This window comes from Castor canadensis, chromosome 1 (genome assembly GCF_047511655.1).
Source record: "Castor canadensis chromosome 1, mCasCan1.hap1v2, whole genome shotgun sequence".
Lineage (NCBI taxonomy): Eukaryota > Metazoa > Chordata > Mammalia > Rodentia > Castoridae > Castor > Castor canadensis.
The window spans coordinates 176,883,784-176,897,472 of NC_133386.1; the positions used below are offsets into that span (position 1 = coordinate 176,883,784).

Genomic DNA, 13,689 nt, shown 5'->3' on the forward strand with positions numbered 1-13,689 from the left:
CATTACAAAAATTACAAAATTATGCTATTTTTTATTTAACTGTAGCTAGCAGCATATTTTAAATCCAAAGTATTCTCATTCTATATTTGAAAAGGATAGGCTGGAGAAATCAGACTTCTGCAGTCTATTATACCCTGCAGGAGAAGTCTCCTGGTAACCAGAGGCTGTCCCTTCCTTTTAAAGTGAACCCAATGTAGAATCAGGACTTTTATAATTTAATCATACTGTAAACATATGCATTAGTATACACTATATACATTAGTTTGCAGAGATATTTCTTGAGTGTCAAATTTAAAAGGTTGATCAATCTAGTAGACATTTAATATTCTTGAAGGATATACACAGGAGACCTTCGCTAACAATCAATTTTCCAAATGTCAGAATACCTTCATTTTTTTGTAGAATATTTATGTTTATATGTGCTATAACATTTATGTGATATTAAGCATAAAATATTTCTTGATAGTAGTCCTATCTTGTTTCTTATGAATAATTCCGTGATCTGTATCTATGTTGGAGTAGTAAATACAGATAAAATCTATTCTATAATGGAAATCCAAGTGATCTAATCCATTAGATTTCCTTCTTTTCTATTGTAGTCTAACAAAAAGGGAAAAATCATCAATATTCAATGAAATAAAATGACCATAATAAACTAAGCTTTTTCTTTAATGACCTTGAACCTCAGATGAACAAATACAAATATGAAATAAATGGGGTTCATTCATTTGAAGGCAGCATTCACTTAAGAATAGTTAAGTATTTCCTGGTAATTCCTACAGAAACTTGTCTTGGTTCATAGCCCTAAACAAAATGTATTACTTCATTTTTTTCAAGGTTATGATGATTCCTTTCCTATACTGTCAATAAATTATTTTTCTTCAGTTTTGTTTCAACCAACAAATAAAATAGAAATATATAAATGATTTATTAAATTAGGATCTCAAATTATCATTGATATATGCATACTGAAGAACTAGCTAAGTTCACTTACTACTTAGAAACTGCCCTTCATAAACTCTAAATAATTGAGTATACCTCAAAAATTAAAAATTACTACTTAACAATGGCACTTTTAAAAATAAGTAAAGCCACAATACCATATAGTCATCAGCAGTATGGTAGCACAAAAAACATGCTCATGTGATTCTGAAAATATGTGACTTGTGATAGGAGGTTGGCAAAAATTCTGGTTGGGATGTGACTTGCTTCTTATAGGAAGGCAAATCTCAATGCTGTGGCTGCCTCTATCACCCAAGATAAATTCTCCTAATGCTGTCTTACGTTATGAAAATCCTGATATAACCACTAAAAAGTCCATCTGTTGGCAGGTCTCTCTCATTCTTCAGTGGTGAGAGGGTATAAAAATCATTCCCTAGTTTTAATTTTTTTCCATTTGAAGATAATTCCATTATAGTATCTCTGTTGGCTTGTCTTTACATCTTTTCATTTTTATTCTCCTGTGTCTACTTCTCTGGTAAATTTATAGTGGGCTGCTTACAGAAAGATGCATGGGCTTCTACTCCCTCACAGTAGAGATTTCATAGGACAAGCTGCTGCTATGCTGGAAAAACCTGCAGTTGTGCTGCACTTCATGGGTCTGGGTAAGTAAATCTATCTAACACTGGGGTTACATGTTAAGAAGATTATTTTTTCTACACACTGAAACAACAGTCCCAAATATTGACTACATAAGAAATAAAAATATTAGCTGTTTATTTATCTACTATTTTGAATTATTAAAGTTCAGTTTGCTCTTAAGTTGAGCAATCAGAATGGAATACCCATGAAGACAAATGTATAGTACTTGGAATTTACCTTATCAAAATGTATTCAACAGGTCCTTCTCTTCTTGAGAAATCCGAGGACGTTAAATAAATGCTCTGGATCTTGACAGATGTTTATTCACACCTGGAAGAAGATAACACAAATAGTATATTTTTGAATCATACTATACAAATGAGAACTTTAGGGTTAGTTACTCCAGTCTGCTACACTCCCCCAATAGAATTTTGAAATCTTAGGCGACAGAATATCCATTATCCATCTTTCATGTGTCTGTGTTTTGAACAAATCTTGATATGGCTAAAAAAAAGCAATTTTGCCTATATATTTACATATGTGTATTTATCATATAAAACATATTTGTATGTGCACATGTATATTTTTGATTTAGTTTATTTGTTTTAATGTCTAGATTAGCTAGTGTCTTATTTCTTTGTCAGTGCTATGGCATTTTGTTATTCAAGTGTATCATATGCATTTTATAAGTCTATATTTATAGATTTTTTAAAAAAATGGCCTTCATACAAAAGTGTGAGTTATTTTTTTGATCTTATCTCATCTCTCTGGCTGTAATTATCAATTTATTTCAACTCTAATTGCTAAAGAGACCTAAAGCACTAGAAAATGTCTACTGTACTTACAGATTCTCAGTTTGATATAGCAACAAAGAAAACCAGCAAATACAGACATTAGATTAAGAATTAGAGCTGGATTACATCCATCATCCTATCATCATTAGCAAGATAATTTTGGATGGAGAATCCAAGCCTCTCTGAATCTTTCTACATGTAAAATGAAGAGCTCTGGACAAAACTTCCACTTAGGCCCATCTTTCTCTCAAATTCCATGGTAATTTTTCTCCTAAGAACATGCCTTGATATGGTTAGAATGATCAGGAATAGTTTGTGGAAGCAAAACTTTCATATTTACAGAAAGACTTAATTTTTGTGAATGCATTTTTACCCAATTACTGGCTTCTGTCTCTGCTGAGCAATTAATTACTTGTACGTAAATAATACTAAGGTTGTTATAATCAATTAATATGAGATTCACCTGTTGATGTGAAAAAACAATTTAGTAAAATTTAATTTTTAATTCACAGAACTAAGATGCTCAATGGTTTAGCTGTCGAACCCTTAGCTATCCTGCTGTTGGGAGTAAGATCTTGGAATTCTGAAGGGATTGGAGAAACCACAGGAAACTCTCTGACTGATGTTGATTATTTTTTTCTTACAGCTTGTCCAAAGAAAAATATTTGTGAGTAAAATATTCACATCTAGTTGGCATTTTGTATGTCACTTTCTTGCAAACAACTATAATGAATTCTAAAATTGAGAGCTAGGTGATAATCTAAAATCACTATGACCAAGGATAATTTTAAGACTGACGCATCAGAATTGTTTATAGATGTTTAAAGGAAACTAATTCAACCCCATATTATACTTCTGATTCTGGACTAAATGCTCAGCGTTAATCAACAAAACCTTAGGCCTCATAACTATTTTATGAAAATTTTGATGTTCTCTATTTTGTACACGAAGAAACTGAAGTATAAATGTTCAAGTCAGTTATCCAGTAATGGATAAGTGGCAGGTCTGTTTGTAAAGTTCATATTCCTTAATATACACTTTGCTATATTCAAGTAATACAAAGCTTTGTATTTGATATACTTTGTCCAGTAATATTCAATTGCAGTATGTTCTTTCTGGCCTGTTACCTGTGCCTCAATATGTATTCATTCATGTTCATCTTTTCATGTATGTGAAGGCCTTAGCTGATTTCCCTCAGGTCTCCGATTTTTATATTTCTTTCATGTTTCACTCTGAGTTTTCTTCCTGGTATTTAGCCTGTTTCAGAGATATTTGTTGATAGCTAGCTGCTTGTTTTGTGCCCTTAGGTAGGGCTGCCTGTAGGGTTATAGACATCAGATATGAAGAAGCATTGTGATGGGTGGTTGTGTGGAGAAGAACTAGACAGAGGATTCACTGATCAGAGCAAATAAATGATACAATTTCACAGACTCAAAGAACGTGGAGCTGAAAGAAGCCTCATTAATCAATAAATTCAAATTCTTCACCAGGCAGGTAAAGGGAATAAGATACAAATGTTCACAAGTTAGAAACTAGGTTTCTAGATTTCATCCTTTTAACTCAGCTTATCAATAGCAACACTGGATCCTCATATATTTACATGTGTCTTTTAAAAATGAAATTAACTATGCACCAGGCTTTCATGTACCAACCAATTTGTGTACTTTAAAACCTAGGCAGCATAGTGGTTACAAAAATTCCTTAGTCAGACAAACCTAGGTCTAGGAACTAATAACCTGGTTGTAGAACTCTAGGAAAATGGCTTGTATGGATCACTATCCTAATTAATAAAATGAGATGAGTATGCATTCCCTCTTCACACTGCTTTAGGCATTAAATAATAAAGTTTTTATAAAGTATTTTGCACCAGTGTCTTGTCCAGAGTAAACATATATAAAAAATGTCCAGGTATTATAAACATCATCATCATCAATCATTTATTTTAGTGTGTCTAATGTGATGTACTATCCTTTATAAATTACATTTTATATTAAACCAAAAAAATCCTAACAAAAGAAAATTGTGCTGTCAGGTTCTGTGGCTCACACCTGTAATCCTAGCTACTCAGGAGGCAGAGATCAGGAGGATCACAATTTGAAGCCAGTCTCGGGCAAATAGTTCATGAATCTCAATCTCAAAAAACTCATCAAAAAAAAGGGGCTGGTTGAGTGGCTCAAAATGTAGGCCTTGAGTTCAAACCCCAGTACTGCAAAAAAAAGAAAAAAAGAGAGAAAATTATGGCTAAATTTCTAACAAGTCCTTAAGTAACCAGTTATGGTGATTTTATTTTTCTCACTAATAAAATGAGAAAGACACTAATCTATATATTAAATGTTCAGTACTCTGAAAAAATAGATTAACAAGTTGATGTTGATACATACATATATGGAAACATCACAAGGAAACTCCCTGTTTCCTTTATCTCAAACAAGCAAACCTTTATCTCAAACAAGCAAAAATGTCATGTTTTTGTTTTTATCTATTCTTTTTTTTTCCCCAAGTTTGGAGACTAAAATTGGAGGAAGGCTGAACAACTCCTGCCCAGGAAGGTGGGCTGGCACCAGTGGGACGGGAGGTATTGTGGAAAAGGGGTAGGAGGGTGAATAAGGGGCAAAAAATGTGTATACATGCAAGTAAATGCAATAATGACACCTACTGAAACTACTCCAGGTATCAGGGGAGGAGGGAATGAAGGAAAATTGTAGAGGAGATGAATTCACATATGATGTATTTGATACATTATAAGAACCTGTGAAAATGCCAACAATGTGCCCCCACCAATAACAACAATACAGGAAAAAAAACCAAATCAAGTCAATGTATTGACTTTTGTTTCTTTGTATTGCTGCAAAAAAAAAAAAATGTCCATGTTTGTGCTGAAAACTGTCCAAGGTAATTGCACTCAAAGGCAGAGGTTCTGGTAGCTTAGAGCTAGACCTTTTAACTGAAGCAAATGATTTTACATGACAATAAAAGAAATAAAACAGGAAAACCTCACATTTTTCTTAATTGTAGAAACTTGATATGAAGGAATGTCCAGTTGGAATCTGCTGTTAGAGAGTTCAGTTACGCAATATTCCTATAAAAATAGTTCCAAATCAATATGATACGTTTTAAATTTACATTAACATTTAAATTAATGAGAAACTCAGTGTGAATTACAGAGCTTTAGATGTTTAGACTGTGTGCCTTCTTGCCAACTTGGAACAGAGTCTTTTGACTCACCTTCTTAGTCTCATAAACAGCTCTCAGCCTTTATCTATTTTCAGTGCCAGAAGATTTTCAGGCTGATGAAAGGTGCCATATTGACATCACCAGGGAATGAAACTTGTCCTACCCAGTAAAGATGTAAAATGCTTCTAGTAACTGCATACACCTTTCCTGAAGGGCACTTTGCCATAGATTATTGTCAGGTCTGGGAATGCTTTTAGGATTAGTGCTTATTCCTTTTATTTCTCACAAATTTCATTTATCAAGTATTTCTGGAACAGAATATTCCTTATTTCCCTACTCTTGGCAGAAAACTGGGCTAAAATGACCCAGATCATACTTCAAGGAACTCATTTCCTATTGTATGATGTTCTCATGTGTGTAAACAATTATAGAATAATATGACATAGTATAAGATAAAAGAAGATTCACGCTAGACTCTACTTGAATAAAACTGGAAGAAAATCAAGACTAATTTTCTAAAGAAATGAGTCCTAAAAGATAGCTAGTACTAGTTAAATAAGGAAGAGCAGTTATGGGAGACTCTATAAGAGAATCCTGTATCTTCCCTCTACTAAATAAGAAATTCTGAATGACTAGTGTGACAGGTAGCAAGGGTATATGTGTGTATATGTGTGTATGTATCTAGACATGCATACATACAAGAGTAGGTGTAACAAGTTGACATCATGGTTACTCAGGGACTAAGGCAAGAACAAAATAAATTCCATAATAAGGAGTTTGGGCTCCATCCTTAAAATTATACACTTGCAGAGGTTCTTACAAGCTAAATTTAACTAGGTTTGATTTAAGAAGTATCAAGAGTGCAGAGAATAGAATAGGGTGAAATGGGAGCAGTTCTTTCTCCATAACATTGTCACATGACAAACTAGGCCCCAGAAAATCCTTGCTTGAGATCATGTGATACCAGATGAAAAGCACATGTAGGACAAAATGTCAAAAAAAACTTAACCTGTTTCAGGTCTCAAGGTTTTCTTTTTGATGATAGAATAAATAATCAATGAGAACTTAGAGCTATCTATACTATATCTGGTTCTAACACCCTCATTCCTTTTTTCAAAAGTTATAAAATGAGAACCATCTATGTACCAGGGACTGTATTCAATCCTGTGATAGAGTGATAAACAAGACAGGAAAGTTCCTTGCTTTCCAAAGTTACATTTTTTTGTGGTAAAAGATAAAGAACTATTAAGTGTTTATAGATAATAGTAAAAATTTTTAAGAAATAAACAGGTAATGTGGTAATAACTAGGCTAGACAAGGTTTTTTAACTGGCAAGAGGTAGAAATTTGGAATGGAACTCTACATTCAGATCTCAGCCCCTGTGATTTTCCTATTATGTTGGGAAGAGCTTGTGCCTTAGTTCTCTTATCTGTAATACAAAGGCAAATATTCTACTTCACAGGTGTGTGGTGAGTATTTTATTTAATAAATGTACAGTGATTATCCCAGCACTTAGAAATGCTAGATATTATCACAGTCATGGTTGCCACTATTGCTCTATACTATGATTTTTATCTATGGATAACCTGGTCACACAGGCCTCTTTAAAAAGGCGAAATTTGGGCTTAAATCTGAAAAATGAGAGTTACACCCATGAAGAGCTTCAGGAAGGATATTCATACCATTTCCTGGACAGAGTCAATGTCGGTGCAAAATTCCTGAGTGACCTTAATGTTAACATACCTTCAACTTTCTTGAAACTACTTCAGTATGGACAATATATTATAGAAATTCCAGTAGTTTAGTTAGGCTTTGACTCTAGGAAAGGAGAGGTCATTTGCCTCAAATCGGAGGTTAACTGAGACATTAATTCATCTGCTGGGATTGTATAAGAAAAGTCACATTCAACAAAATTAGAGAAAAGGCAGAACAGGTTCTGCCTGGAAGCGGGAGAGTGGGGACACGTGGGAGAGGGGGGAGAAATGGCCCAAACAATGTGTGCATATGTGAATAAATGAATTAAAAAAAAAAAAGAAAATCACATTTGAGAGATAATACCAAAACTTAAAAAAACCTTTTTGATTAATACCTCTTGGTTGCTAATGATCATTATTAATACCAGAAATGTTTTATTTTTTTACCAGATAAATATGCCAATAATTGAAATTATATGTGATAAGAGTGAATCTTTGTGTAATTATTGTTGTTTTGCATAAATGGATTGAAGGTACTTATTGCTAAGACACTCCTCACAGGTATATGGATACCATTTAAGAATCTATGAGGTCAGAAGTGTGTATCACTGTGTTCTGGATGGCGTCTGAGGTGGGATTCATAACTGTTTTTTTATACAGCCACAGGTGAGAAGAACATTTCACTGATGTGACTCTGAGTATACTGCTTCTATCTCTGGAATGCTGTCTAATGAAAGATGGCATTCAGAGATCGACCTTAAACCGACTGAAACCACGATAAGAAAGGGATTAAGGTAGAATAAAGAAAATTAGAGGAGATGAACCAATTGGGGTTGTAATACATATATATTTGGAAATATCACAAGGAAATTCTCTGTGTCGCTACTTTTATCTCAAATAAGCAAACATATCATTTTTTAAATCTATTCTCTTCCCCCCACAATTTTGGATACCAAAATTGGAGAACAGGATGGTAGAACAGGTTCTGCAGGAGTGGGGGGGTTGGTACCAGTGGGAAGCAGAGGTGTTGGGGAAACGGGGTAGGAGGGTGAATACTGTGCAAAAAATGTGTACACAGTATTTAAATGCAAAAATGATACCTGTTGAAGCTATTCCAGGTATTGAGGAAGGGCAGGGGACAAAGGAGAATGATAGAGGATTCAAGTAAGATATATTTGATACATTGTATGAACCTTTGTAAATGCCACAATGTACTCTCACCCATCACAACAATAAACAAACAAACAAAAAGAACAAACAAGTGGAAGTCTGTTGCATTTTCAGAATATGTTATAGAAACTTTTGTGCTTGATCACTGTTGAAAGCACATTACTCTGATAAACATCTTTGCCTTTGGAAAATTAGTTCAGTGGCATTGTACTACTATAACCTGGTACTGAGGATGGAGCTAACACTCACCTAACTCAGGCTTCTTTGTTCATTATTGTTTAACAGAGAAAGAGTACAGCTACTTATGTGTTGTGCAGGACATCTTCCATCAGTTTATAATACTAACACGTTTAAGAAGCAGCAAGATGATGTCAGAACAACATCTGAATTATAGCAAAGAAGGTACTGCTAGAATATTAATTTGGAGATGTAGACAGTAACAAAAGAATGAGGGGCTCACAACTTCAGATTATATTGTTGGATTTTATTTTCTTTGTAATGGAAATCTTCCAAGATATAAGTAGAGAGAGCTACTGATCTATGCATTGTTTAAAGGTGATAATAAACAATATATAGAAAATGAACTGCTAGAGTAAGATTGAAGGTAGAGAGGGAAATTTAGGAATATTGCAGATGTTTAGGCAAAAATTATGAAGAAAGGCTCCACCCACAGTCATAGATGGATTTTGAGACAGATTTTGGAAGAAATCCCAATAAGACTTGCTTGTGTATTAGAAGTGAAAAATAAAACAAGGAAATATTACTGATTTGGGGTGGTTGTTGGGAAATCTTACTACTGAATGTAGTGAGTAGAGGTGATCAGGGTTTCAGGGCTGAAGTTTGCTGTTCCTGCTAGGGGCTTCTTTAGAAACAGTAGAGAGAGAAATGTAAGTCTTTTGTTGACTTCTCCATGGATCCATTCACAAAGCTGCAGATTCAACAGAGCTGTCAACAGAAACTACCTAAGTATGCACATCTGCCCTTTGGGTTCATGTGAGATGTCTCTTTCACACAAGGAAGCCACTTTTCATGAATAAATAAAAAGATCCAAATGTAAATTTTTTGTGTTTCAGATTTATTTCAAATACATTGAACCTTGCTGTTCTATTCTAGAAGCTGCAAGACAAGGAAGGGGCTTTCTATCATTACATGCCATCACTGAGAAGATAATATACATGAAAAGTTAGGGAGCTTCACACTCATTCTTGGTTTTGAGTACACAGTAATTGATTTAATCAGTCAATCCATCTGTCAGTCTTTCAATCAGTCATTCACTCAATAAACATTTTCTGTGAATTACCCATGCCCTGGACCATATATTAGTGACGAATTACCTGTAATTTTCTTCTGCCTGTACATTTCCTAGATATTTACTATACTAAATACCAATAAAAATATATCAAGTGCCACTCAAAAATCTGACTTTACTACAATTCACAGCAATTCTGAAACTATTGCATAAAGTAAACATTAAGCAAATGATGAAGTCAGTTACTTTTCTATTTGATCTATGGAAACTTTACATCCTTTAGAAAAAAAGAGAAGCTATTCATTTTATCCTTCCAAATTCTAATGTGGATGTGCTTAAGATTCTTTTTCTTTTTGAAAAAAGTAATAAGAACAATCGTTTTGTGAAAATATCATGACACACATGTTAATGATTATGTAACACTGGCTCTGATTAGGTTTGCAGACAAGCATTACTCAAAATGAACTTTTTTCACATATGTTTTATAAGAACTCGGTTTGTGTAAGATGAATTAAAATGAGAACATTTATATCCAAACATGATATTTTTTATTTATGTATTTATTTTTATTTATTTTTTTGAAAAGATAAGTCACAGATAATTATTTATTTTAAAATTTTTAAAATTTTACCTATACTCATATCTCCCTTGTGTCCTCTCGCTTTACAAACATATTTTTTATTTCCATGGCCTGTGTAGTTTTGAAAGAGACAGCTCAGCATTCTGTGTTACAGTATTTTTATCTAGTGAAATTTATTCTATGTAGTCACTTTAAACTGTTCTTACTTAACATGGGGACCAATAAGCCTGGTGTCCAGAAAGTCTTCTCAGCTTTGGTTTTCAACTCAAAACAAACTCAGTATATCATTATTAGTATCCAAAGTAAAAAGTTAAAAAGCAAGACAAAAACTGCCTAGAAGAATGTATTTGTATCATTAGCAGTTCAATAATATTGTACAATAAATCCACACATAGTAATTTTCTCCATGTTTGCCTTGAGTTATTGGAGACAGCTAAAGTTGTTAACAAGTTGCAAGGATATATCAAACCATGATTTCAGAAATTCTGTTGTTTCTGTAAGGCAGGAAACAGCAGTCAAACATTGAAATGACTCTTATTGGATCAACATTTAATAGTTAAGGTACACTACATCTTCTGAGAATTTATGACCGGATTGAAAAATTAGTAGTCCATGGGTACTTGGGTAGTACAAATTTGTAGGTTTTGTTTTATTTGCTTTTGCACCAGAGAGTAATAACCTTGATGATTATTTCTGTCATACTTTAAAAATAAGAAAGAAATGATATCAGTTTAAATACAGAATATTTCATGGGTTATTTGCTTTTAGAGGTCTGAGAAGACAAGTGTTTTAAATTTAGATAAGAAAAGATAAGCAGATAATAGCAGTGTGCAGCAGAATCTCCCAAAATTTTCTGCATTAAATGTGGCTTATTTTCTTTTTGGCATATTAATGTCTTTTAACACAAGATGCCATTTTCATAACTCAAAAAGAACAAGCGCTACCACAAACATAAGTTTATTTGCCTGGAGGTGGGTGGGAATGACATGACGATCAGGAGCCAAAAAGTAAGTTCAGTAGGATGATAATGTGAACGAGTGACAAAATGCTACTCTTTGTACATGGGGCTGATTCTGTACTCCATATACTCTCATTGTACATTCTGCTAATAGCACAAGGAAGTGAAAATAACAGTTAGCTCTGTGAAAAGTGGGCACAACATTAAGATTTAATTAAACCTTGTTTTACTTGGGCAAACCAGTCATGCAGTGATGTCATGGGAGAACAAAGCCCAACACTTTGATGACTTGAAACAAAAAGATGCGCAGCTGAAATGCGAGTGAACATGGTTAAGGCAAAGAAGATGAGGGGATCAGACAGAATAGTGTTGTGAACTGGAGACATGTCACGTGCGCTGTGCTGTAAGAACATGAAGTATCTATTCTACAGAAAGCAACTGATTCGCTGACCCTAGGAAGGTATCAGGGTTTCTGGGTTGTTCTGGTAAAATGTGATTAAAATTCTTTGCATGCAGGTGGCATGTTATGTGATCTGGTTCTCTTAATAAATTTCACACACACACACACACACACACACATTCTGGAGAACACTCATGTACACATTTTGGAGAACAGCAAATAAAGCAAGTGAGAGTATCAGCATTGGCCCAGGTACATAATATTCAAACTAATACTTAAGACGCAATTTGTCTGGTGACATGTTCTCTAAATTATGTAGCCTTTAAAAACTGGGTACACTTTAGTAATATACTAGTTACTAGGGCTCTTATAACAAAGAATCACAAACAGAGTGGCTTTAGATAACAGAAATGTATTTTTTTTCCTGAAGTACTGGGGATTAAACCCAGTGTCTCCTACTTGCTATGTAAGCACTGTTCAGCTTGAGCGATACCCAGGCTAAAATGTAAATACATATAAAGGGTAAAGGTCATGCTGGGCCTGGTGATGCCTGCCTGTTATCCTAGCATTCAGGAGGCTGAGGCAGGATGACTTAGGGTTCCAGGCCACATGGTCCTAGGCTACATAGTAGTAGTTTATCTGAAAAAAGAAAATGTAAAACAAACCAAGAACAAAAAGGGTAAAGGTTGCTAAAAGCTCTCACCTTTAACCTCTCAATTTGTTTCTTGTTGTAAGGGAAACTTACCCTCATAGTCTTGTTTACTTTCAGTAGGTAAATATAATTATTCTGAAGAATTATCATTATCCATTTATATTATTTAATTATACATCCATATGTAAATACAAGTATATATAGTTATAAAATAAGCCCCCAAAAGAAAGCTTTCTTAGGCTGATGTAATTCCTGGTGCTGAAGATGGAAAAAGCTTAAACTGGTATTTATAATTGCTGGATTTTACTATGCACAGAAACAAAACCACTGGAACTCCAGGTCCCTTTAGCACTGAGGGATACCTATCATGCTTTTGAAGGTCATTGATAAGGCTACTACACAATTTCTAAATATTAACTTTTTAGCTATTGGGAGCATTTGCTTATTGCCAAAGACGTAGTTAAAACATTTTAGTGAAACTTTTAATAATGGTTTCAGAATATACCAGTAAGATGGGCTTACCACTGGGTACTATTACCCACGCTGACAGTAGGTAAGAGTGCAGGAAAATAAATTGAGGACATAATAAAACATTTTAAGAGCAGTTTATATATATCAGCATTTCACAGTAATACAACAGCAAATATGAGTAGGGGAGGAAGGTAATTAGGTTTTATTTCGCTATCTACATACTATCTCATTGGGAGTGTACACTCATAATTGTTTTGTGGTTACTTGCAAGAATCCAGCAATTATAAGTAAGTTAATGAACAAAATATTAAACAGAATCCCAAAGTCATCAAATATGCATATAAATATATACAGATGTAGCTACATGTATATACATAAATATCCAAGACATTTGGCCAGTCAATAGAGCACCTTTAAAAGCATGATAGGTGCTGTTTAATGCAACAGGGAACAGAAGTCTCAGTCCCTTTCTTTCTCTGCATTCTAAAACACAACAAGCATGTGAGAGTGAGGTGTGATAAAAATTGACACAATTTTTCCTATTTGAGATAGGAAAACTCTATCTCAATTTTGTCTTTTACCTCTTCCCTCTGTCCCTCAGTCCTTTAGTCCTTCCCTCTTTTCTCTCTTCTGCCCTCCCTAGATCCCTCCTTAGCTTCCTTCCTTCCTCCTTCCTTGCCTCCCTCCTTTCCTTCTTTCCTTCAATTACTCTGGGCTCATGAATCAACAAAATCTCATTAATGATATCTTTTTTGGAATTACTAGTGCAAATATGTTAACTTTCTTTCCAGTTTTGAAAGAATTGGATCTCCTTGCATACACAAAACCTTGAAAGATTCAATATTATAACATATATTTTGGTGATCCAAAGTCCTTACACATTCCAAATTCTAGCAAACTTATGAGAAAAAAAAAGGATAACAGAAAGCAAAACATACAGGAGGAGAGCTTGAGTGTGGCTCAGTG

General features: G+C 34.1%; 1 protein-coding gene across 11 annotated transcripts in view; it reads right to left on the bottom strand.

The window, feature by feature from the left end:
- The window catches only part of Lrrc4c (leucine rich repeat containing 4C), a 1,195,224-nt gene that overhangs the window by 189,857 nt on the left and 991,678 nt on the right, over window positions 1-13,689 (bottom strand). For all 11 annotated transcript variants that reach the window (XM_074044635.1, XM_074044634.1, XM_074044630.1 and 8 more), the window contains one exon: window positions 1,819-1,911. The gene's annotated coding sequence lies outside the window, so the exon portion shown is untranslated. The remainder of the gene's footprint in view (window positions 1-1,818; window positions 1,912-13,689) is intronic.